The sequence below is a fragment of the Puma concolor genome, chromosome F2, assembly GCF_028749965.1.
Source record: "Puma concolor isolate L17-30 chromosome F2, mPumCon1.1.hap2, whole genome shotgun sequence".
In the NCBI taxonomy this organism is placed as follows: domain Eukaryota; kingdom Metazoa; phylum Chordata; class Mammalia; order Carnivora; family Felidae; genus Puma; species Puma concolor.
Window position 1 is genome coordinate 63,477,504 of NC_141684.1, and position 26,756 is coordinate 63,504,259.

General features: G+C 37.5%; 1 protein-coding gene across 10 annotated transcripts in view; it reads left to right on the top strand.

Annotated features, from left to right (window-relative positions):
- Positions 1-26,756, top strand: part of NCOA2 (nuclear receptor coactivator 2) — a 292,908-nt gene that overhangs the window by 62,727 nt on the left and 203,425 nt on the right. The window contains exon 1 of one of the 10 annotated variants that reach the window (XM_086695675.1): positions 9,558-10,107. The exons of the other annotated variants lie outside the window; for them this stretch is intronic. The gene's annotated coding sequence lies outside the window, so the exon portion shown is untranslated. Of the gene's footprint in view, positions 1-9,557; positions 10,108-26,756 lie in introns of those variants that run through there. 10 annotated transcript variants of the gene reach the window in all.

Below are 26,756 nucleotides of genomic sequence, written 5' to 3' on the forward strand. Positions count from 1 at the left end.
AATGGGTTTTGAGAAAACATTTTTTCTAGGAATATTGTTTTGTGTGGTAGAACTCAAGTTGAATATCTTCCACTTTCCTTAACCCTGATTGATTTATTGATTTATTGATTTATTGATTTAGTGAACTCTACTCACAGGCTGGGGCTCAAACTCAGAACCTTGAGATCTGAGATGAAGAGTCAAATGCTGTAGTGACTGAATCAGCCAGGCACCCCTTCTTAACCCTGAATTATGATGAAAGCTTCAAATAAGATTCACGTTCTTAATGAAAGAGAAGATAGGGATCTTTGGTCCTCATAATTTTGCGTTGGTTGCCTATATTAATGTGCCAGTGTAAATCATTACTGATTACTTGGGTTTAGGGATTGTCTTTGAGATAGTCATGGTATGAAAATATTCATATTTTCATATTTTAGATATTTTTTTTTAGATATTTTTGACATCCTAGGAAGGCTGTTACATATGGCAGAATGAAACATAGGGACCAGAAGGGGCAAAAGTAGAAATTTTGCACTGGCTTTATTTATAAAAACAAATTTTAAAGGAATATTTAATCGGAGGCATTGAATAAACTTCAGTTCTGCTAGTGACTTTGTCCCTTGAAAATTGTTTACTAACCTATGGGGTTATAACTAGAGGCATTCGCTAATGTATTTGCAGTGACTGTTGAAATAATTCAAATTTATTGACCATGGGAGGATATTAAATATTTATCTTTTCTGCTTAGTGCCGGTAGTGAAATAGAATATAAGTTAATGGTTAATGGCTTATAGGCTGTTACTTCTGAAATAGTACCTTCATTTACTTTATCCAGTGGCATTACTTACTTGTGTTGTATGTGTTAAAAAGCATATTTGGAACCTACCTTACATAAATTTTCTGCTTAGCTAAACAATATTCCAGAAGAGATTTTTAACTAGGGTGTGTGTATGTGTAAGTGACTGCAAAGGGAGGAAAGTAGGTAAGTTGTAGGCTGGAGAGAAATCTTTTTCTTTAAAAACAAATAGAATGGAATATTATGTATTAATATTATATGAAGTGTGCTTTGGCACATCTGCAGTATGTAACACGATCCAGAATTATAAGATTGGCAGTAGTTGAGCGTATAGAATCTGGCAATCGTGTTTGAGTAGTATGAAGATGATCAAATAAAAAACATATTTGTAGATGTAGAATCAGAGGGGAAAAGCTAACTTATTTAGGTTTCCTTCACGATAATGCAGTATCAAACTAAGAATGTCTTAACATGAAATTTTACTTGAAATGGTGTAAACATTAGGGAGAACATAAAGCAGTATTTGTAAGTTTTAAACTTTAAGGGGGGTAATTTATAGAACTGTTTTGAATTTTCTGAAAATTAGATCTTCAGAACTTACAAAAGATAATAATAGCAAATAAAAACAATAATAAAATATACTCTAATAAAAAGGTTTGGTTTTTCTGTGGGCCCTAAGGGACTATTTGAGGTTTTTTTGTTTTGTTTTGCTTTCTATTACATTAGATCCCAAAGATCCCAAAGTTGACTGCATTAATGTGGTCAATTTTTTTTTTTTTAATTCAGATACTTGAATCTGAAAACTACAAGGTACTTAATTTAAATGTCATTAGTTTAGCAGGGTGCCTGGGTGGCGCAATTGGCTAAGCATCCGACTTGGGCTCAGATCATTGGGGTTTGTGGGTTTAAGCCCCGTATCAGGCTCTGTGCTGACAGTTCAGAGCCTGGAGCCTGCTTCGGATTCTATCTCCCTGTTTCTGACCCTCCTCCACACACACACACACACACACACACACACACACACACACACACACACACTCTCTCTCTCTCTCTCTCTCTCTCTCTCTCTCTCAAAAATAAACATAAAAAAATAAAAAATGTCATTTGTGTATCAAAACAAATTACTTAGAAAAGGATGTTTAATTAACTACTTCTGTATGTGATAGTGTTTCATGGATATTATATCATGCCAGGTGTATATTACTGAGATCTATACTAGTTACGGTAAGAACAGATTTTGTACTGAATTAAAATTTTCTGTATAAATTAAATGTCACATTTGTACAAAATATACCAAGGAGACAACATAGTATTGAACACGTATTATTAAATGGAAAGCATTTGAGTATTAGGAAATTTGGCCTAAGGTCTCTCTTTTGTCCTTTCTGTATACAGTTGCCATTGTAGTGAAAAGTCATGTAGCTTTTATCCTGTACTCTGTTTTGCCAGAAGCTGGAATTGACTAATTAGAAAAATGTAAACAAGTATGAAGCTAGCAAGTAATATTTTAAGTACTAAATAGAGACATCCATGAGTAATCTGTTTTGTTAAAAGAATATGCATTCGTAATTAACAAATCAGTTAAGCACGTTTTTCAGGGCATCACTGCAGTACGGTCTTACTGACTTTAGCTATGAATAATTTAATTTGTGGTTATGCATGTGTGTGCTGAGGAATGGACACACTTAAAAAGTGGTTGAGGTACCAGGACTTCATTTTGTGCCTTTGCACCATCAGTCGTTTTCACAGAACTTGAACTACCTGTTTATTTTACAGGCACTTGTGTCTATAGTGCTTACCTTGGGACGAGCATTGTTCTAAGTGCTTCATTGCTATTAACTCATTTACTTCAAACCTGATAGCAGCACCACGAGGAGGGTATAGTTATGACTTCTGTTTTGCAGATGGCACACAAAGGTTAGGTAAGCAGCCTAAGGTCCCGCAACTAGTCTGTGGAGAGCCACTGTTCGAATCTCAGCACTACCTCCAGAGTTTGTGCGTCCCCCTCCCCGCCATCCCCTGAGTTTGTGCTCTTAATCAGTATCCTCCATTGCCTTATCCAGAAAGATCTGTCTTGGAAAGTGGAGTCCAAATTCTTTCCTTTGTCAAACCCCTTGCTCCCATGCTTTTGCTGACCAGACAGGGATCTTGGGAGGGATTTATTGGCAGGAATTCTTGTCATCTTGCTCTTCTAGATGTTTGGGAGGCAGGCAGTGTGACAGCTTCTGACTGTGAGTGACCCAGATCCGGCTTTGTGTGCAGTCATTCACAAATCCTCATTCGCAGTAGAAACTTTCCTGTATCAGGACCGAACTCTACCCTCTTATCCTGGAAATCGGGGGTGAAGAATGTGAGCCATCTTGGCGTTTATGGGAGGAGCTAGGAATATGGAAGAAGAGGAGAGAGACAGTATTATTGACTGATGGAAAGTATGAGCCCCACATAGAATACAAGTGCTGATGTTAAAGGGGCTGCTTTTCTCAAGGACAACTTTTCTAATATGCTCTAGGACAAGCAATAGCAGGGGTTCATTTGTTTGAGTGTGATTAGTGATTCTTCTCCTCAGTGGAGGGGAGGCCAGTGTGTATACGCATGTACATTGACATTACTCTTCAAGTAGTCACTATCGGGTCTATACCATGTATTAAAAAGTATTGAGTTGGGGCACCCGGGTGGCTCAGTCGGTTGGGCATCCGACTTCGGCTCAGGTCATGATCTTGCGGTCCGTGAGTTCGAGCCCCGCATCGGGCTCTGGGCTGACAGCTCAGAGCCTGGAGCCTGTTTCGGATTCTGTGTCTCCCTCTCTCTCTGACCCTCCCCCGCTCATGCTCTGTCTCTCTGTCTCTCTGTCTCAAAAATAAATGTTTAAAAAAAAAAAGTATTGAGTTTATGTGAACACGAAGCACTGATTTGTCTTGCCAGCAGCTCTTGGTCCTTGGCATCTTTATCTAAACCCATCTCCATCAGTATTGTAAGGGGCGCTGGCCGTCTTTTAGTTTTATCTGCTTTGTAAGATGACTTTCTTTGCCCTTGAGGTACCTTTGTCCTCTCTCCGTGCAGCCCCTCCAGAGTAACTGGAGTTACCTTAAACCCTAAGCTGTATACCTAGGTTCGCAGCAGCATTATTCATGATAGCCAAAAGGTGGAAGCAACTCTGTGTCTATTGACAGAGGAGTAAATAAACACAATGTGGTATACACACACAAGGGAATATTACTCAGCCTTAAAAAGGGAGGAAATTCTGACCACATGGATGAACTCTGAAGACAGTATGCTCAGTGAGATAAGTCAGTCATAGAAAGACAAATACTGATGGAATCCATTCATGTGAGGTACCTAGAGTGGTTAAGTTCATAGAGACAGAAAGGAGAATGGTGATTGCCAGGGGCAGGAGGGTAGTGAGAAAAGTAGTGAGGAGTTATTGTTTAATGGATATAGAATTCAGTTTTGCAAGGCAAAAAGGGTTCTGGAGGCTGGTTGTACAATAATGTAAATGCCCTTAATACTACTGAACTGTACACGTAAAGGGGTTTGAGAGTGAATTTTATGCTTTGTATATCTTACCACGATTAAACAACAACAAGCCTTTCAGCTGTCGTCTAAAATCTGTTCAGGTGTTTTCATGTGGTGTTTTAATTAACAAACACACTTATTAGTAGCAGCTGGCTCTACGATGGTCGCAAGCAACTGGCTCAGCCCTGTTTTCTAGAGAACATTGTGTGGTATGCGTGTGAATGTGTTGATTCATTCCAGAAAAAACTTCTGTGGAAGTTGAAGAAAGGGGTAGGCAGGTACGGGGCGGGGGGAGCAGGGTGAGCGGAGCTCATGGAAACAGGAGGCAGTGGAACATGTTCAGAGTAGCTGAGAAAACGACCATGGCCTATGTAGGAAGAGCAGAATCAATGTATTAAGGGTGTCAGCAGATAACCCACATTTCTCATTTTAACTGTTTTCTTATCGTATCTACCAGGTAGAGTATTGGCTTCTGCCAGAGGATCCAGATATATTCCATTTATTGGCATTTATGATAACGGGTTCGGGAAAGGTCCTGTGCTGCGAGTTGCTGGGATTAATAGAAAGATCAAGTCAGAACCCCTTGCCTTTAAGAGCAAGAAGGAGAGTATTGAGCTCAGAATAAGATAAGATGTGTGGACCAATGGAACTAAAACACAAGACAGGATCCGACAAGCCGTATAAAGAAAGTTCTGTGGCAACGCAGACTACAGAGATCTAGTTCTCTGAAGTGAGGTCAAGGAAGGATGAAGTAGGAGCAGAACCTTGAAAGATGAGAAGGATGTTAATAGGCAGAGATAATGGATCTGGATCCGAGGTGAGCACTAAGACGCAGATACAGGGAAGGCCAGGGTGATCTCCGCCAGGAAGGGCCAAAAGCTCGGTGTCATGGATGTTTACATTGCCCGGCAGCGTGTGAAAAGGATTCTAACTGAAGAGATTATTCCCTGTGGTGTTGGAGAAGGGAAATGGCTGTTGTTACTGAGCAAGAAGCTTAACCTCTCAGGCCAGTGCTGAGGACGGAGTAGCGTTCACTGCTTCACGCTTGCCCCAGGAGGGTTCAGGAGAGCCTGCTGCGCCAGAAGCAGTGCAGAGCTGAAGGGGATCTGGGGCAGATGCAGGCACGGGCGGATTTCACAGCCCCGCACCCCGAGGTATGCATGCATCGCCGTAGTAGTGAAAGCTTCCGATTACTCTTGACTTCGTTCAGTTTGGATTTGAGTCTTAATTTCTTCAAGTCAGCTAATAAAAAAAGTCCAGTCTTTGAACATGCCCTGCAAGCAGTTGGGGAAGACCGGTCCTGCCAGCTCTTTGACAAATTCTGTAACCAAATATTGGATCGGATAAAGGTGGAAGATGGAATTTGGAGTATGAAATCATAGCTTCAAATCTTTGCTTTGCCACTAGCAGTGAGACCGGAGGCAGATTATTTAAACTCCATTTTTTTCTGTTTCTTTGTTAAATCAAGAGAATGTTTACCTTTCAGGTCTGCTCAGATGACCTGAGATAGTAACTATAAAATAATTTATTCCCCATCTCTAACATGATGATTTCAGTGCTTTTTACTCTTCTCTGTATTAAGCAACCACATTCAGCTTTTGTAAAGCGTGAGTTTCTCTGAACTATGGACTCCTGGAGTTTGATCTTTAAAGATTAGCAGCAAAACAAGCTTGTTCACTTTTGAGTTACTTTAAAAAAAAAATTGATGTGAGCATCAAAATTTGCTGTTAAAATCTATTTGAATTGCAGTCTATCTTATATACCTTAATATAATATATATAATATTATTTTCTTCACCCCCTCCCTAAACACCAGCAACAACAATAAAACTTATGACTAAAATAGTCAAAGGGGATTTTGGCAGAATTTTCTCTTCACTTCAACAGAAAAACTCATTTTAATATCTCGAATGAGGAATAAGTTGGGAAAAAGTTTTAGTCAGACCAGCATTCTTGAAATAGATTCAGAATCATACTGTAATATATTGTGGAGCACATTCAAGTGTACGTGGTCTTCTTTTCATTATTGAGCACAGTTTTAAACCTGTAAGTTTCAGACCTTACGAACCTAGCCGTTTTAATTCACAGTAGGCTAAACTTGGCACAGACACTCTCTGCTCAAACACAAGCGTAGTTGTGTTTTTTAACTGAAAAAGTTGACTAGTCTTCTGAAAAAAAAATTCCTAGAGGTTAGAAAAAAAGGGAATATTTACTTTGTCCAGTTTTAGCAACAAGCAATTGTGTTGGCTTCGCCCCCAGCCCCTTCTAAATTCCAGTCGCTGTTTACTGTATACTTGTGTTTTTAGTAAAATCGTTGCCTTACAAATCTTAAAATGGCTTCCATCATCACATAGTGACTTTTTTCATAAGTATTGTTTTTTTGAAACCTTAATAAAGGAATTCATGTAACATGAATTAAAAAAAAAGTAAATCCTGTTGACCTTGAGGGGACTTTGCCTTCTGACCTTTCAAGCATCTCTATTCATGTCATGATGTAAGTCATGACTTATTGTTTAAAACTGTAATTTGTGTCTGTGTGAAAATGCATTTTTTCCTACTGCCTTTGCTGGGACTATAACATCGTAATGATTTTGTTAACAATATATTTGATTGCTGCCTCATTGAATGAGATTTTGCTTTAGAAAATTTAAATGTAAGCATTTAAAGATAAAGCTTAAATGAAAATTAAAGCCTAGCTTAAAATGAATTTGGATAAAGTCTGATTTTTACTTTGGTTTCTCTGGTGGTATGCAGTTTAATGCGGGGGGTGGGGGAGAGGGGGTAGGGAATGTAGATATAAAAATAACACCAAAGTGTTCTGCTTTTTAAAAGTTGACACAAATTAACACATAGCCATAGTTTTAGACATTTTAGCTTAAGGTAGGAATATCTCACTTTCACCTACACATTTTCATAGTGAACTGAAGAGAATTGTGAAAAGGAAAATAAATATCTGTATACAATTTATACAGTTGAGAAATTTTTAAAATTAGTTTAAAACTTTTAGTAGAATTTGCTATTTTAGCAAGGGAGAAATTTGAGTTAGAATAAATTGAAAGACCAATAGGAACTGTCATAAAAATTCCAAGATTTAAATGACTGCGGTCACTTCTGGGCTCTACTCTATTGTGTTGGGTTATTTTAAGCTTTTGACTGTAGCATTGTGGCATTACATTGGTTAGTAAATGTTAGATTCTGTTTTGGGTTGTTTAAAACCTTTATGCTATCGTTTCTATATGCAGAAAAGTTTATACGTGATAATAACTTACTTTGAACCATTTTTGTAAAAGAAAAATCCAGGAGATGTTACGTTAAAGTTGTGGTACTTTTGCCGAAGTTGTAATTTAAACGTGGAGTTTGCTTTTTACAACTAAAGGCTATATTCTAATGAGCAACTTGGAATGAAATAATTCTCTCCTTAGTGTTAGAACTTTTTTCTGCGCTGACTCCTCTTAAGTAAATGGGAGTAGGGGAGGCTTTACAATAAATTCACCAATTGAAAGTTTTTACTTAAGAGAGAAAAAAAATTACTGTATTAATTTCTTACCTATTTGCTTTGCATAACTCCTTTTTTCAGATGACTGAAGATAACCAACCCTTAGAGGTTAGAATTGCTTTTATTTTATCAACTAGAAATCTTTCCTAGGTGTTACTATACACATTCATAATCTTTTTTTTTTTTTTAAGTTTATTTATTTTTGAGAACGAAGCAGGGGGTGGAGAGAGAGAAAGCGAGAGAGAATCAATCCCAAGCAGGCTCTGCGCTGTCTTCCGAGAACCTGACATGGGGGTTGAACCCACAAACCACGAGATCATGACCTGAGTGGAAAGCAAGAGCTGGATGTTTAACTGACTGAGCCACCCAGGCACCCCCACATTCATAATCTTTAAAATTACATAAATATAACTTTTTTCTTGTGCCTGCAGATGAATTTTTGTTGTATTCCACTTTTTGCTTTTATACAATATGGCACCCAGATTAGTACAGATCTTAATTTATTATGTCTGATTTTTTTCCCCCATAAATGTCAGCTAGTTGCCTTTTTCCACTGGCATTCATAAATCCTTTCACTGTGTTCCCCGTTTGCTGTAAACAAGTAATGAGATAACAACAATTACTTTTTTTCGGTGTTTTATAATCTTAACATTGACCCTATATCAAAGGCATTCTCCCTATCCTTGAGAGGAAAAAAGTTACATTCAGACAGGTTAAAACTTTTGAAGGTCAGGAAGCCAGTAAGTGGTAAGACGGAATAGGACTCAGATGAATCTTTATATATGTGTAAATATATGTATAAAAATACCTTCGTAAATACTACCCAGATCAACATGTAGAATGTTTCCAGTACCTTGGTAGGCTGTCTTGTGTGCCCCCTCTCATTAGTGTCCCCTCAAAAGTAACTACTGTTCTCGTCTTGATCCACATAGACGTATCTCTATCCCCTCTTGATTAGTTTTGCCTGTTCTTGAACTTCATAAAAATTGAATCATATAAATATACTCTTTGGTATCAGGCGTTTTTGTTTTTTTTTTAACCTAGCATTGCATCTGTGAGATTCATCCATGTTGTAGCGTATAGTGTCGCTTTCTTCTTTTTCATTGCTGCCTAGTATTCCATTATGTGAATATATCAAAGTTTATGTGTTCTTCTTACTGCTGGAAATCTGGGTCATTTCCATTTTGGGGCTATTATAAATAGAGCTGCTATATACATTCTTACACACGTTTTCAGTTTCATGCATGTTTTATATTGACTTCTCTTGGAAACATACCCACGATTGAAGTTGCTTAACCTTGGGAATAATGTATGGTGACCTTGAGTAGGTGCTGCCAATCAGTTTTTTAAGTGTTTGTACAAGTTTACACTCTGATCAGCAATGTATGGGGGTTCTAGTTGCTAATCATATGTTGGTATTGTCAGCCTTATTAGTTTTTTCCCTTTTTAATTTAATTTAATTTGAATTAAATCTATTTAATAGGGTGTCTAGTTTCATGTAATAGAGATGCAAACTGAAAGTTATGTTTTACAGTGAAAAAATACTTAACATAAATGTAGGTACTTACTCACATAGAGAGATTAACAGTTGTGTGCATAGTCTTGGATACTGCTGAGGTTTTGCTTTGTTTTTTCCTAACCCATGTCTTTATAAGTGAGCCTTGATTGCTTGTTTAACCACTGATATTAATGAAGTTTTTCCTACAATAAGGACAATATTCTAGAAACTACTTGTTTCATTTAGAATTTTGAGGAAATTTTCAAAGGAATTTAAGATGGTAAAGATCTTTATTCACAAATTGACAAGTTGTAGAAGAACTCAGTAAAGACCTTTATCACTGAAAAATCCAGGTCTTTTTTGCTTCAAAATAACAGCAATTGTATAAAATCTGTAGGACTTTATTAGTAAATTTTATTCATTATATAGCTTTCACGAACTTACAGTAAGTTATCCTGCTAAAAATTGCTTGACTTGATCAGTTCTTGTTTTTCCAAGTTCGTGCAAGTTCCACGTGTTTGGCTTTCCTGTCTGAGTCTCAGGTACGCTGATTAGTCAGGCGGTCTCATCTGAAACTAATGTATAATAGTGCTGAGTCGTATAACTCGCCACACCAGTTTCCTAGTGTTTTTGTTTTGCTCAAGTAGATGAAAGGTTTATTTAAGTGTGGCCACACTGGTACTGCATTCCTAGTGATCTTGGTAGGTTAATGACAATCTTTGTCATAGAAATCAGGAAATGTGGGTTGAGCCTCTGGGATGGATGCATGTCGTTGGTTCATTAAAATGCAGTCTCCCAGAGGACTGAGGATTATTGGAAGCACTTGGTAGGTAATGCAGCTTTAAAAACCTATCTATCTATCTACCTATCTGTCTATCTTCATTCTGTTTTTTAAACTCTTTGAATACATTAGTGTTTAATCATATTATCTAGTGTATGAATGCTTCCTCCAATAAGATAAACATGAGTTTGGAAATCCAGGTAGGTTTCTTTCCACAGTTTAGTAGGTTTGTTTTAGCTGGGGTGTTTTGGTTGATCATGAACTCAGTCATATTATACTGCTGCTTTGTTTAACTGGTTGGCTTTTAACTGCATTAACTTTATCAGTGTGATTGATCCGTGATTTTGTTGTTATTACCACTATGGAGAATGGGTGGAAGAATTGTTTAAAATATTTATCTTTGAAATACAATCAGTTAAGGCAGTTTGGTACTTAGAAAGCTTTGAGGTGTCTATTTGAATGGATTGTAGTGATTATGGATTTTGTAAGAGTTTCAGGATAAATATAGGTATGCATTTATGAGGAGAGGAGACATACTGCAGTATTCTTTTACCAGACATACTGATTTCAGGTATATTCCTTATATCATTCAAAGTGTAAACAAATGGATGGCAAGATTGTTGTTGATTCGAAGACTGGTCATGTGTGCTTGTGTTGTAAGGAAAGAGAGGACATAAAGCAGAATGTATTACCCTCTGTGGGGCAAACTCAAGAATTTATATAATCTTATAATTGAAATGGAAAATTTTGAGATTGGGCAAGGAAGACTTAAGCAAAGGCAGTGAAGTGGGTTAGTTGCTGGTAAAGAGCTATGGTACAGGACTGAGTTACTGATTGTCCTATCCAGAGTGCAGTCTCTAGAGAAACCCAGTACATAAGTTATTTATTAGAACCTCAGTAACGTAGCTGAGGCCTTTTATTTTTTTAAGACCATTTCTGCCTTTTGTAAGTCAGTGTTGAGTTTATGGGCTACCACCAATACATGTAAAGTTTTAAAACCACTGAAGGTTAAGTTTCTTACCACCTCTCCTGTCATACCTTTTATGCATCTGGAAGATCATGATGGTTGGGGAAATAGTTTAGAGCTACCAATGTGTCTAGAAGTGAATCTGCATAAGGGACAAGGGCACTTCACTAGCTTTGGGGCTTAAAATCTTTAGCATTGGATCCCTGAGGATATAACCAACAGTTTTCCTGGTTCAGCATATGTTAGTTACATTAAGTTAAAAAAAAAAATCATATGTAACTTACCTATCAGTTTTCCTTGTGTGAACCTTCCATATTACAGATGAGTTTTCCAAAGACATGCCCTTCAAGTTACTTAAAGTTTTCTGTATAATTGTAGGGATTACAGCACTGTGCTCGTGTGCTCTCTGTCTGTCTGTCTGTGTGTGTGTGTGTGTGTGTGTGTGTGTGTGTGAAGAACAGAAGGATTAGTTTTCCATGATCTTATTTCAATTAGTTTTATTGCTGTCACTATTTTGAACTAGTAACAGTGAAATACCTGTATCCATGCACAAGTTTGTGAAGAAACTTAAATAGTGAGGGCAAGAGCATATGTACTTTATGCCTATATATATACATGGACCGATGTGTGTTGGATGGTAACAATAAAGGTAAGAATGTGTGTACTTTATATGCATATGTGTACACAGATTCTGCAGTTTGTGTTACAAGTACTGCACAGCTTTGAAAATAGTACTACCTTGAACTGTATCATAGGTACCAAGAAAACATTGAGAAAAATGGTATTAAGAACTGTTGGAGTTTCTGTGGAAATCTCTTAAACTTTAACCCAGTGTTTTTGGTTTGTCTTGCTATTTATGAGGAGGTAAAGAGTAGTACAGGCTGGTTTGCTGGAGGGACTCTGTCACTAGAAGGGTGGGCGTATCTCAGGGAGATCAGTCTGCTGCTTAGAATGTTGGTGGCAATGGCCTCTACTTAGGAGGCGAGGAGGTAGAGGTGACTGAGCTTTGGCCAGAAAGACCAGAATGCTAGACCAAGTTAATAGGCCCCCCCACGTCAGAGATTCTCGGAGAAAGCTAAGTTTCATTAGTGTCTATGAAGAATAGGTCATTCTCAAAAAAATGCAAGTGAAAACTGTAGTAAGAGGCCATTTTCTACCCCTCAGATTAGTAAAATGAATGAATGAATGAGTCTCCCCGTTGTTAATTAGGCTGTGATTAAAGAATATTTTCATGAAATGCTGGTTTGTGGTGTAAATTGATACTTTCTGAAAATCACTTTGGCTTTAGAGATCAGGAGCCTTACAATGAATCGGTCCAGTCTTTTGACCGAGGAATGTCACTCCTAATATTCTGTTTCAAGGAAGTAGTCATATATCCAGATGAAGATTTATGTACAAAGATTTCCATCTTGCAGTTTCTGTGAACAGTGGAACAGTACCGTCAAACAGGGAAGAAATGGTTAAGTAAATGGTAACAGCAGTAATAGTAAGGGAAAATAACAAAGCAGTAAATTGTTACAGAGGATTAAGTTTAATCATTTTGAAAAATATGGATAGAAAAATACCTGAAAGAAATACTCTAAATGGAAATGTAGCCAAACTGTTAACAGAAGGCATCTCAGGGGTGGGGGGCGGTAGTGAACATATTTCTCTCTCTTTTATACTTTTCTCTCTTTTTTTTTTTCAAAATGAGCGTTTGTTTATTTTATAATCTTAAAAAGGACATCTAAAAAGAACAGAGTGAATAGTAACTTCACTAAAGGGAAAAAGGTAGAACTGACTTCACTTGAAAGAGTTGCTCCAGACGTGAGGCCAAGTTTGGAAACAGAAGCCCTATTCTGTGGAGCAAGTCCCAGGGACAGCAAAAAAACGAGTATTAATTTTCTATTAGAGATTGTTGGTGTATAGAGTACATCCTATAAGAGGAAGGATAACATTAATACAACTTTTTTATACCCTCTGGCACCTGGTGCTTGATAAATTTATGGGGAATAAATTTAAGGGAACGAAATTGGTACTAGATTTTGTACACAGATTGAGAAGATAAATGTCAGCATATCTTTTTGGAGTTAGATAGCATATATATTGGTAAGATGGGGAAGGTAGAGAAATTTGAAGGGAAATAATCACCAGCTTATTTGGTATATTTTGTCCTAAGAATGTGTATGTTGTATGAATGTCAGTTTTGAAAAACGGAATGCTTTATCATTTAGGACAGAGTAGGAGAAAGAGGGAAAAAATACTTGCAGAGCTTCATTAGGACACTGGGACCAGTCATGGGGGCAGTTGGGGGTCTGGGCCCAGGGAGTGGGAACCTGAATTGCTCAGGGAAGGTTGCTCATCCCTGCTGAGGACCAGGATTGCTCTGGGAATGCTGTTAACTTGCCATGTAGTATTTGAACAGTTGTGTATACATATGCCTATTATCCTTTAAATTCTAGCCCTTTATTTGGATTTGTTTTATTTTTTTACTATTTTATTTTTTTCTGGAAAATCTGGAAGTTACACTCATAGGCTCACGCCAGAGGACAGAAAGGTTAAAAATAGTTTGGTAGGCAATATTTACTGAGTGAGACATCATAACTATATAATCAGCAATTTGATTTACCCATCGTTTTATAGAGACGTGATCTTGGTAATAAATTCAGTCTCCTCAGGCACTTATGCCCCCCACCCTCCCAGCTGTAATAAATAAATGTATCAAATAATCATTTAAGAAATTTTATTAAATTTCCAGATTAGGCTGTTATCAACCTAAAATCAATAACTTTCTCACAGTTTGCTAAATTTTATTTTTTTCCTACCCCAGATAATTTTGCTTTTCACTGTGAAAATTACTTGTTTCATCCTGCATTGATGTGCTTTCTAACTGTTGCTACATTCAATGTCCAAATTGTAACTTATATTTATAACTCCTCTCATCTATTAGTCATCCATGTACTCTTCCTGCTTTTAAAACATACAAAACTGACTCAAAGAAACTTTTCTACTGAACATCAGCTGTCCACCAACCATTCTGCATAACCCTCTTTAGCCAACGCTTACACTACGAATATTATATTTTCCTGCATTTTTTCTTTAATTTCTTGTTTGTTTATTTCCTTTAGATGGTAAACTCTTTGAGGGCAGGGATTATGTTTGATCATTGATGTGTGTGCCAAGTTTCAAGTATAAGGTTATGTACACAGTGGACTCGATAAATACTCACTCACTGACTAGCTGTTGAAAAATTTGATGAGCCTCTCCAAGTGTTTAGCGTAGTCTGAGTAGTTTATGTATTAGTTAAATCTGACTCAGTAATTGGCAGCCCTTAGGTTTCAAGTAGTGACGGAATACATGCTTGCCTCTCACTAACATCAAGAAAGTACCTAACAGAAGAGTTTTACGACACAGCCTAATGACAGAGATGCTATTTGGCTTTGTAGATCCTAGAAATACAAATGTAAAAACATTTTTAAAACAAATTCTTTGAAATATTTCTGAAAGTCCTGAGCACTTCACTTTTGTGACTGCTTGGCTCCTAGGTCGATCTCTGCAACTGCAATAATGATTATCGTCATTCCTGTAATTATCAAGCACCTGCTGTGGGCCAGACCCTTCCATATGTGCTTTACTTCTTTTCTGTTTTCTTATGTACTCAGAAACTCAACATGGTACATAGTTTTCCCATTTTACAGTTGGAGAAACTAAGGCAGAGAGAGGCTTTAAATTGACTTGTTCAGGATCATACATAATGGTAAATGGCTGAAGTCCATATTGGGACATTGGTTTATTGGGGTCCAAAACTCCTATGAATTTTACTATGTCTCAAAAACTCTCAGAGATGAGGACAGTAAGGGAAAAACTATACTTAAGTCCGAATAATGGAGCTAGACATGAACATTTTGAACAATGTTAGTAAATTTCATATTGCTCTTACAGCATTGCCTATGATCATAAATGGTGTCTTGCTTATTGAAATCTGTGGTTTTCTGTACTTGGAATGAATACTGCTTTCTAAGTGAAAAGGAAGCTCATAACATTTATCTATGCCATTTGTGTTACAATAATCACTACTGTTTATCTTAAATATCAGTAAATCTTTATAATAGGAATGAGCTCATATTAATACTCTTGACTAAGATCTGGAGGCACAATGGCTTTGTTGAAGGAAGCATATTTCAGTAAGAACCATGCCAAAAGTATGGTGGTTAGGTTATCAGAGTAGATTTAATGGAAAACACGATGATTTTCTTAGTGCTATATTAGGTGATGTGATGAAATAAGTAACTTATTGGCAGTTTGGAGATAGGTTTATCTGCTTGGTCATTTTGCCTTGCTCCCAAAGCTGTATTTTATAACTTAGAGGGAAACATTATCTAGGAAGCAAATTTATGAAGTATATTCTAGCTTAAAAAAAATAAAAGCATTCCTAGTACAATAGAAAGCTGTTTTGCTTCCTTTCTGTTGGGTGAAGAAGGTCCTGGTATCACTGCTTCCTCTGTGAGGAAGAAAATGAATGTAACACGGCCAGTCCTTCAGGTAAACCTACTCAGATCTCTTTTGGATGAGTAATTTCTTGAAAGTTCTGAAAACAAAGCCAGAGTGCTGCTTTAGAGAGTTCTGTAGGGATTCAGATAAGGAGGATTTGTGTAGGAAAGTGTCTAGCTTCTCGGAGTTGGTTGAGGTAGTTTCACAGGAGACGCTCCCAGGGCTTGGTGAAAACGCAGTACATTAAACAGCTCTCGAGCCCTGGAAACAAAGTTCAGAGTCCAAATCTAGAGAGACGTCTTTCCAACCACATCGTCCTTTGACTCGGAGAGGAAAATAGACTCTTAATATTTACACAAACATAGTTTACCAAGAGCAGATTTTACACGAGGCGGACCTCTGGATTATTTCTCAAGGTGGTGTTGCGTCCTCCGGGTGTTGTGCATCAGGCGGATAGACTTTTCTCCCTAGAAAGCATGCGTGTGCCTTTCAGTACTTGGGGCAGTTCATTATTAACTACAGAGGCCCATGTTCATAGCAGTGTTTCTTTAGGTTTTTTTCCCTAAAAGTTATAATCATCTCTTTAACTGAGTTTCTGGCTGCCTTAATATTATACCCCAGCAGGGCAGAGTTTCATCAGAATCAGATTAGGGTTTAGTTCAGTCCTGAGACCTACTGATTTCTCTTACTATCTTGGTTCCTATCTGGAAAGCTTTCAAGACCGCCAGCTGTGTGGCCTGTTTGAAAGCAGGAGGCTTGTGGCAGGAATGTGGGTTTGCCCTATTAGTGTTGCAAAATCACTTCTTATGTAGAGAGTCTTGCTTTTTCTCTTGCCTCCTATCGTCTGGTTTTAGATTATTTTTCTTGTGGTTTTGGTTTGTGAGTGGGTACTCATGGCTTTCGTTTCCTTTTATTCCTTTCCCTTCCTTCACACAGACAATGAAGAAGGGAATAATTAGGAGATATTTTTGTATTTGTTTACGTTGCCCATTTGTATAGGCAACTTCCCTGTTATCTTCTGGAAGATAAACCCAGGGTAGTTAAAATATTTGAAACCATTAGTTTTAACTTATGTTCTCATTGTTTTGGTTTAAATACAACTATTGGTAATATGGTTACAATTTAGAAGGTGTGGACATTACAGAATTTACCCACAATGGCACCATCCGAACACAACTGCTTCTGGTATTTTCTTTTAGGTCTCTAAGAGGGTATTCTGTTTGTTTTTCGTTTTTTAGTCTTTTACTAGGGATGCAATTCATAAATTGGAATTTCACCTCATTTTCTCACCCCTCTCTTTTCCTTAGAGGTGTTCAGTGCCCAAAGAAATAGCCAAAACGAAGGAAGAAGTCACAGACGGACGGACGGGCTTTTGCGTTATCAGCAAGCTAGCCGGTCAGTCCTCTATAATCAGTGTCAAGTATCTGACCTGATTTCTGTAAGATATGATCAAGAAGTGGTTACAAAGCACAAAAATGCCTTGTCTTCTTTAGCACTCCGAAGCTGTTTACCTACCAGTATTTTACTGAACACGTTGGAGATTTAGGCATTCAGATAAAAGGCTCTGATGGGTAGGAGTGAGTAGTGGTAGGCCTATGCGGAAAGGGTTTATCACTCCTGCCCTCATTTCGGATCAAAGGAACGATACCTTGAAGGAAATGGCCTCTGGACAGCATTGATTACTGACCAGAGCGGCGTTTCTGTAGTCTGTCTGAAGAGAGCACATCCATCAGTGAGAAGTGGTTCAGTTCTCAAAGTTAGAAGGCATGTCATTGAAAATACAGCTGACAAAGGCAATGGTCTTCACACACATAAGTACAGTTTTAATATTTTAAAAAAAGATTAACTATTGATGAAAAATTTCACAATGCTCAAGTGTTAATCTTTTCCATTAGACTTAATTTTTAAAGTTATATTTTGTATTTAGGAAATGTTGCTTGCTTACATATTTAAAGACCATTTAAGGCACTCACTTCCCAGTGTTGTACTTGAAAATGAGCTGAAGGTGAATAAAGGTTCCATTTTAGCTATGAATAGGGTGCAGATTTCTTCAGTTACCTCCCTTAGAGAGGCTAATTGTGTCATGGAGTTTGGCCAGTTCCATCTTTTTTGACGTGACCTTCCCAAAAATGCTGTTAGTCGTTATTTCTCTTTTCTTTGCAGTGGGGGTTGGGGGGGGGTGGTGGAGGGTCGATCATACATTATATTTTATTTTTACAACCTGTTTTTTGTTTTTTGTTTTTTCCATTTGCCAATACACTGCAGCCCTCCTTCCAGGTCAATAAATGTTTATTCCTCTAGTTGCTCTTTTTTTAAATTGTGTTTTAATGTTTATTATTTAACGTTAATAATCATAATATGTGGGGTCATCTTTACTTTTGCCGTTTTATAAGTGAATCATGATTTTTCGATTTGTACATCTTCCTTAATCTAGCACTTGGAGTCTAAACTCATTTGCGCGAAGGTGGCTTTTACTCCATAGCCGGAAATGGGATAACTATAGGTTGGTGGTGAGTACTATGCTTTGATAGCTTTTCGTGAGTCTTTTTGTGGTAGTCTGTGCTTTATTTTAAAATGTGACTTGTTCATGTATTTGTGGACAAGGAAGTGGCTTTTGAAATTTACTCTGTATCTGAGAATTACCTTCCACATTTCTAAAATGGATATAAGAGCAAAGTGGGTAGGGGTGTGTGGTGGGGGGGGGGGGACACTTGTGTAAACATTTAAGGATTAGGAAGAACAGAAATACCAAAGTTTTTCAGGCAGTGCTGACTGCTTCTATTCCTAGAAAAGATTTTTTTGATGTAACTTTAAAAATGAACACATAACTTATTCTGCTGTAATTTCTTTCAGTTTTAAACATATTTAATTTGTGAATTACATAAGCATTACACTTCATATACATGAGGGGAAGAGTGAGGTTTGAGACTAGAACCCACAATCTCTTATTTTCTCAAAATAGCTCTCTTCACTCTGCCATGTTACCACTATTACCAGTGACAAGTCACACCTCTTTGCCTGAAGTGGTAAGTTCTACCACTTTTAAAATACCATTACCAAAAACAGCTCAAGTTCCTAAGCTGCCTTCTACTTCCAAAAGCATTTGAAAGTATTTTTGGACCCGCTAAACATCATTAGATGGAAGTAAGGAGAAAATGTATTTGGTTCATTTGTATTAGAGAATTCATAGTTGTCTGGAGGAAGGGTTAGAAATGTCTCATCCCTTTGGGACTTAAATAAATTCATCAAGTGTTATAAGATCATGAGCACGAGATACATTCAGATTAGTTAATTAGCCTTTGCCTCAGAGTTTGCTATTTTATAAATAGGGCAAAAACCACACTTAGAGTTGCTTCCATGTTACTGTTAGGTTAACTGTGGCTCAGTGATTCAGTAATTTGACTCACCCTCTGCTTGGAAGTGTTTGCTCCCAATTTCAGACACAAATCCTTGTATTATTGTAAGATTGGTTCAAGTATTCTTTCTGTAATGAACATTTCCCCCCTAATTATATGTCTTTGCTAATACATATCCGAAGTGTCTGCTCCTATCAGCATTAAGGTCTCAGATTCTTTAGTATCAGTTCTGGGTAATTGATTGAGCATGACTCCTGGGGGAAACGTTTTAATATGATGTCATTTTTGTCACCGAGAGGACACTTTATGATTATGAGAAGATTTTTACAGTAGTTCCTCTATTCCAAGTTGCTGTTTATTGTAAAGTACAATATTAGACTAGCAACTTTTCAGTAAAAATAAAAAGAAACACTGTCACATTGCATGTACAGTTGTAAGGTCAGCTTTTTGGAAAATATGAAAATATATATGCTTGGGAAATAAGGAAAAATTATAGTAGTTTTGGTTTGTTTAGCAATGATTTTCTTTAAAATGTGTAGAAGTATTTTCTAAGATGGGTTCATTGGAATAAAAGTGCTTTAGAGTGTCAGTTGGTATTTTTAAGTGTCTAAAATGTATGTGGATCAATACGTTTGTGAAATGGTACGTTCAACTTGAGAAGCTTATGTGTACTGTCAGTCTTCACATATTTTCAAATTTATTTCGCCATGGAACCTTTTTTATCAAGGAATATACATCAGTTAAGACAACCTTGATATATGGCAGTATTTTTATAACATGTTGAAACCAATAGGATTTTCTTGAAAATAATTTTTGAGACATAATGGCCCCAAATGGAGTCATCTTAGGGAATTTAAGATAAAGGACATGAAGATTTAAAGAAACGAGGAAACAGTATAGCCACTCAAAAATAGCACCGTATTTTTTTCTTTTTTACTGGTATGTAATATACTTTGTAGTTTAAAAGTGGCTTTTTCTAGAAATTTAAGCAAAGCTGGGAGTCAGAAGATCTGACTTCTAGGCTTTTTTTTTTTTTTTTTCTTGGCTGAGTGACTTTAATCAAATCACATAACCTCACCGAACTTCCCTTTTGACATTTGTCTAATGCACATAATAATTACATTCTCAAAGTCTGCCTCACAGAATTGTTGTAAAGATAAAATAAGAGAAAAATAATCTATCTGTAGGTGTCTGAAGCTTGTAAAGTAAGATTAGGGGAATAGTTGTGCCTTAATATTAAGCGAATAGAAGATGCACGTGTCTTCAAACCCTATCTATTTAGACTAATGGCTCTTTCTTTGAACAGTCGAATTTTTTAGAGCTAAACTTGAATTTGGAGATAATTGTGCCACTCTTTTTCTTTTTAACTGAGGAACTGAAGCCAAGAGATGGTAAGTGATTGGCCTTGAATTTTATAGGGAAGGCTAGGAGGATGGCCAGGTCTCCTGACGCACATTCTCATTCCACGCTAGCCTCCAGAGCAGCCTGGAAGGGAGAAACAATGTGCCACCTGTTAAGTCAGATATTCTTGAGTACCTCCCTCCCAGATATTGTTACTTTTTTATAATGAAATGTTAGTATTGTTGTTTTTAAGTTCCTAATTATATTCTTGTTCAGTACTCTGTTTTGACTTTTACGGTATATTTGGGCTAAAATATTAAGGAATTACTTTTTAGCAGATTTTGTCTTTTATGTCATGTTTTTTAAAAAAGAAAATTCTGACAAGTTACTGCATAATGTGCCAAAACTGAAATTAGGAGAAAAAAGATAAACACAGGCCATTTATAATTTAGTTTACTGTTTGTCGCACCTTTACTATTTTGATGTTTAGAGCACAAAGAATTTGTTAACTTGCCCTTGCTACCATATACCCCTTTTCAGGATTTTGAAGAGAAAATGAGAAGGTTTGTTTCTTTGTGACCGCTTTTGAAAACATTATCTTTTTTTTTTTTTTTTTTTTTTGGCCTCAAATATTTACTAAGACAGAAAATAGCATTGCTTATTTTTATTGGCCACACTTGAAAAATAACTAGGGAATAAATGTGTTATCAGTCAATACATATTTGCTGAGTACCCTCTACAGAGGCGGTTTGTAAGGTGCTGATGATTTTAAGAGACACTATGGTCGTCGGGCCAAGAGGCCACGAGCATACTTATTTACTGTCGTGTTCTTTTAGAGCATGAGATCAAACATTTTTCTGTATTTAAAAATACCTGGTAAAATAATTTTCTCTATTTATGTTCTTTTTACCCTCTTGTGAAATTTGAATAGAGAAATACTGTAAATAGAAAAAGTGTGAATAATTTTAGAACCCCGAGAATAATATGAAAGGTTAAATTGTCTATGCTTTCATAAAAGAAGCAGTTAAGATTATTTTAGTCACTGGAATAGTAAGTGTGTTTGTTTAAACTGTAGCACACCTAGACAGAAATAAATCTTATTAAAACAACAACTTACTACTGACCTTACTTGGTTTGCCCATTCTGGGTCCCAGAATCTTGACTGCAGTAAAGTAGAAAAGGTCTACTTGGCCTATTTGTAATAATAGCTCTAAAAGGTTCTTTAACCTGATACTTTATGACGAAAAAATAAAAAGGATTAGTTACGCATGCCTTGAATTTATAGTCTGAAATAAGAACCCAAACATTTTATTATATACTGTGGTTCACTAAGGCATGCTTAGATACTGCAAACTGCAAATGATCTTTTATGGGATTTTGATTCAATCTTCACTTCCTTCTCACAGAGGAACTCAAACCCCAAGTCCCTCGATGAGATAGGTCTACGTATTGATTTGATCTGAGCTGCTGATTAGGTTATTTTTGTGAAAAACATTAAAAGGTACACAAGAAGACACTATTTTACATAATACTCTCTGGTCTATAAGTTCCTTGAAGTCAGGCATTTTTTTTTTAAGTTTACTTATTTATTTTGAGAGGGAAAGAAAGCACGAGTGGGGGAGGGGTAGAGAGAGGGAGAGGAGAGAGAGAATCCCAAGCATGCTCTGCACTGTCAGCACAGAGCCCAATGCAGGGCTGGAACACATCAATCGTGAGATCATGACCTGAGCTGAAGTCGGATGCTCAACCAGCTAAGCCACCCAGGTGCCCCAGGACATTTCTTTTTTTAAAACCATCTCCAGAGTCTGTGTATATCCCTATTTATAGGCCCTGATATTATAAATATTTGTTGGATAAATGAATAAATGGATTTATATTTATTTTTATGCACTATAATCCTCTTTTGTGTCTGATACCATTCTGGTTTCTAGCTAGTTTTCCCGAGACATTTCTTTTTTACTTTAAAGTCTTTATTAATAACTACTTATGAAAAGCTGTTAGTTTTTATTCTAGTTATCTATTGCTTAAATAGCTTATGATGATGATGATGATGATGATGATGTCTCATAATTCTGTGGGGTAGGAACTTGGGCAGGGCATAGCAGGGGTGACATGTTTCTGCTCCATGATGTGTGGAGTCTCACCTGATGGAACAGGAACTGGCACGTGCTGGAACAGCTGGGGACTGGCTGAGCACCTCACTCTCTTTTTCATTTGGCCTCTTTGGATGACCATGTTGGGCTTCCTCATAGTATGGTGGCTTCAAGGTAGTCAGACATATGCAGTGGCTCAGGACTCCAAGTTAAAAAGGTTCCAAAGGCCTCGGCGGCAGCTTCAAAGCTCAAAAGTTCCAGAATATCATTTCTGCCACAGTCTGTTCGGTCAGGCCAATCACTAAGGCAACCCCAGTGTCAAGGGGAGGACAGTTATACTTCATTTCTCAGTGGGAGGTGTGGCAGACTTTATTGCTATCATTGTCTTCCACAGTTTCTTTATGTATGACTTGTCATTGTTACTACTAACCTTATCAGGCTGTGGTTTATTTTAGGATGTTCATCAAAATGTCCACTTTTAGGTACTTAGGGACCTGATGATAGCTCCTTTCTCCCTGTCTCCATGCTTGTTCAGGCTTGACTGCCTGGAGTGCTCTTCTTCCTAGACCTGCGTGAGAGAGGAAGGAGTGTTAAAAATTTCTTTGGGTAGAAACAAGAACTTCTTGGTTGCAAGTTCATGCTCAAAATGAATTTTCCCTGTGGTGCCAGAAGGGAGTACCTGTATTTGTGTATCTGTGTGTGTGTGTGTGTGTGTGTGTGTGTGTGTGTGTATAAATACACCATTTATAATAGGCCAGTGGTACCTAGAGATTTTGATTTTATGAACTATTAAACATTTCCCCCCAAATCTAGGGAACTGATGTAGGATTGCCAAATTTTGAATTCAGTCAAGCCATGATACAAGGGGAAAAAAAAAAACAAACAAAAAACACCGGCTATAACCACCATTTCAGAAAATAGAAGGAAAATTTAACCCCACAAAATGATAAGCTCATAATCTAACAATAAAGGAAAATCCTAAATTTAATAAAATTTAGCTTTATAGAAAAATAAAGCACTACCATTTTTTCTCATTTAGGTTTAAACCTAGAAAAATTTTGCTTTGGAGCTATACTCAGACATTTTGGGGACCACTGGTAGGGTCTTACTTTGACTTGTCAGCAGAATTTTTTTAAAAATAAAAGCTGTACCTGAATTTTGTAAATCTATATTTTGTAGCCATATTTATTGTAAATAATGGGTGAATTAACTGGTGTAATGGTCCTTATGAGAAACACCATTTTAGTATATGTTACTTGATTCTTTTTCAGTGTGGAAAGATTTTAGTTTCATTAGGACCTATAAAATAAAACCACATTTACTAACTAAATATTAACAAAACTACTAAATCAATAAGATTTAAATTAACAATACCATGCAGTGTTGTCTGGTTATAACAAAGTTGCTGTTTGTAACCTGAGCTCAGATTCCATTGAGTTCAGCATATACTATTATCTGTGTGAAGATACTTCAAATCTCCCCCACTATTTTTCTTTCCTTCAACTTACAGAAAACTGTTTCTCAAGACTTGATGTGAAAGACATTAAAATAATACTGGTCTGGGGGCACCTGGATGGCTCAGTTGGTTAAGCATCTGATTCTTGATTTCCCCTCAGGTCATGATCTCCCGGTTGGTGGGAGTTGGTGGTGAGACTGAGTCCCGTGTGGGGCTCTTTGGTGAAAATGTGGAGACTGCTTGGGGTTCTGTCTCTCCTCCCTCTCTGCCCCTCCCCAGCTCATGCACACATGTGTGATCGCTCTTTCTTTCGAAATAAATGCGCTTAAAAAAAAACAAAACAACTAGTTTGTCAACCAGTGTGGATAATGGTTATCCATGATTTAGCATATCCATGTAAGCAATCTGAGATTGTCATCAGAATGAAAATTTTGTGGACATTTGTATATGTTCTTGGACTTTGAGATTCCCAGATTAAGGAAAGCTCCAGCCACTCTAGTTTATTTTCCTAACTGTTCCACCTTAGGTTTTAGGATTGTTTCAGTTTCTTTTTAAACTCCATTCTTTGTGTTGGAGAGAGTTGTCACAGCTTTTTAAATTTTCTTTATATCTGTCTTTTGTCCCACAGTCTCAGTATTTCTTCCATTTTCTTTGCTTATAGGCACAACAGGCCAATAATTGAATAATCTTGTGAGTGACACATTTGGGGGTAACTCACAGGTTTGTGTTGAGCGAATTTATTTGTTGGGTGAATGGTGCTTGCGGCGTTTTTTGTAATAGCTGGATGTTAGAAAGCATCTTCATGATACCATATCGATTCTCCCCACCCCCGCACCTGTACCCCCCCACCCCCCACCCCTGGGAGGATGTGGGGGAGGGGAGGAAGGTGGTGGGTGGAGCAAGAAGTGTGGAGGACTGAAGCCTGGCGCAAGGAACTAGGATAGAAACCACAGGGAAGAGTGGAGGGTTTGTATTGGGAAAGACCTGGATTCTGCTGCTAGTTCTGCCTCTTGCTTTAACTTCTTTCACTTTCCTCACCTGCAAAATGGAACCAATAGATGCCTATTTATGGGAAATAGCAAAATAATGCTTGTAAAATTTGTATCACAGCAGTTAATACTTGATACTTAGCAAAAGGTAGCTCTTGTTATTCTGTATGTTTAGGATATTAGGAAGCTCGTCTCCAGATTTTTTTATTTTTATTTATGTTTTGTATTGTTAGATATTTTTTCTACATATTCTAGATTCACAACTAAGTTACAAACCTCTCGTACCTTTTTGTGTACCTTATGCCCTTCTGTGATACGAAGGTTGACGTATTTGATGATGATTTCCATAGCGGTTAGTTAAGATAGGATGGGAAGGCTAGTGTCTTGAGGGTAGTAGTTGTTTTGGGGTTCATAGAAACTCCTTTGAGCAGAGGGTGAATGAGAAGTGCTATTGCTGTCGGTGGAGGTGCTCATCTCTTTGGGCCTCAGTTTCCCATCCATAAAACTGAGTAGTTAACCCATTTTTAAGTTTCTTCCAGAGCTAAATTTTTATTCAAAATGGTACTCCTGCCACAGGATCCCATTTTCTCCAATATTCCTCAATGTTTTTGTCAGAACCTAGAAATGCAGTCAAATGAAAAATTGCATTTAAAGTTTTTTACAGTGGGAAACTCTATATAGGCCCACACAACAAATCCAATTTCTGATGAAGGGGGCACCTGGGTGGCTCAGTCGGTTAAGTGTCCGACTTCAGCCCGGGTCATGTTCTTGCAGGTCGTGATCTCGAGCCCCGCGTCAGGCTCTGTGCCGACAGACAGCTCAGCGCCTGGAGCCTGTTTCGGATTCTCTGTCTCCCTCTCTCTCTGCCCTCCCCACCCCCCCCCCCCCACACTCTGTGTCTCTCAAAAATAAATAAACATTAAAAAAAATTCTGATGAAGTATCTTTCGATAATATTTCTTCTGAGTGACCATTGGATATGTGAGTTGACTCAGTGAGATCATACAGGCGATAAACGTGTGACTAGGTGCTATCTGTACTCCAAGGATGAGCTCTCCATTTTCCCACATGCTAAATTGCACAGCTTTCTCTTTGTAATCTAGGGCTCCTGTTTGGAATACCATATTCTTTCTAAAAGTGTAAAAGATTGGTACATTTAATTACGTTATGTAAAATTGTAATTTTACTTTAAAAAACTTGATGTGACATAAAATTATAGCCATGAACACATATACATACATGTGGGCTGTTTTCAACTTTTAAAAAATACCATTTTTTTAGGGCTTGCTACTCTCTCTTTTCCCCTCTCCCCTCTCCCTTCTGCCACCTTCCTTCTCCCTCCTCATTGTTTTTAGGCAGATTGGTGCTGCCTGACAGGCAGTCAGTATTAAGAACATAATGCTGGAGTCAGGGGGACCTGGGTTTGACACCCAGCTCCATCACACCTTCTTTGACTTTAAACAAATGGTATTACCTCTTTTTAAAAAAATGTTTATTTATATTGAGAGAGAGAGCGAGCGAGCGGGGGAGGGAGGGAGTGGCAGAGAGAGAGGAAGAGAGAGAATCCCAAGCAGGCTCTGTGCTGACGGCCGGGCTCAATCTCAAGAACCCCCAAGAACTGGGAGATCATGACCTGAGCCGGATCAAGGGTCAGATGGTTAACTGACTGAGCCACTCAGGTGCCTCTGTATTAACCTCTTCTTGGTTGTAAAATAGGTATTATAGAACATCTTCCTTTTTAAGAATGCTATCTTCTTCATACTGTGTGCCTCTTTTTTTTTTTTTTTAATGAATATTCCCTTTATTATGTTAAAATGATGATTAACTTAATGCGGTCATATGCTGTTGAAAGGTGTGGACTCCTCTTAGGAGGTGGGAATGCATAGTCAGTGACAGTCATTTGGGGAAGCCCATCCTGAGAGAGGAAACAGAATCTCAGTGGAAGGTCTCTGGTGGACAGAAAGTTTATGCTGGTCCTTGTGAAGCTGGTTTTGAGGGTACTGTTAGGTATTGGTTAAAGACT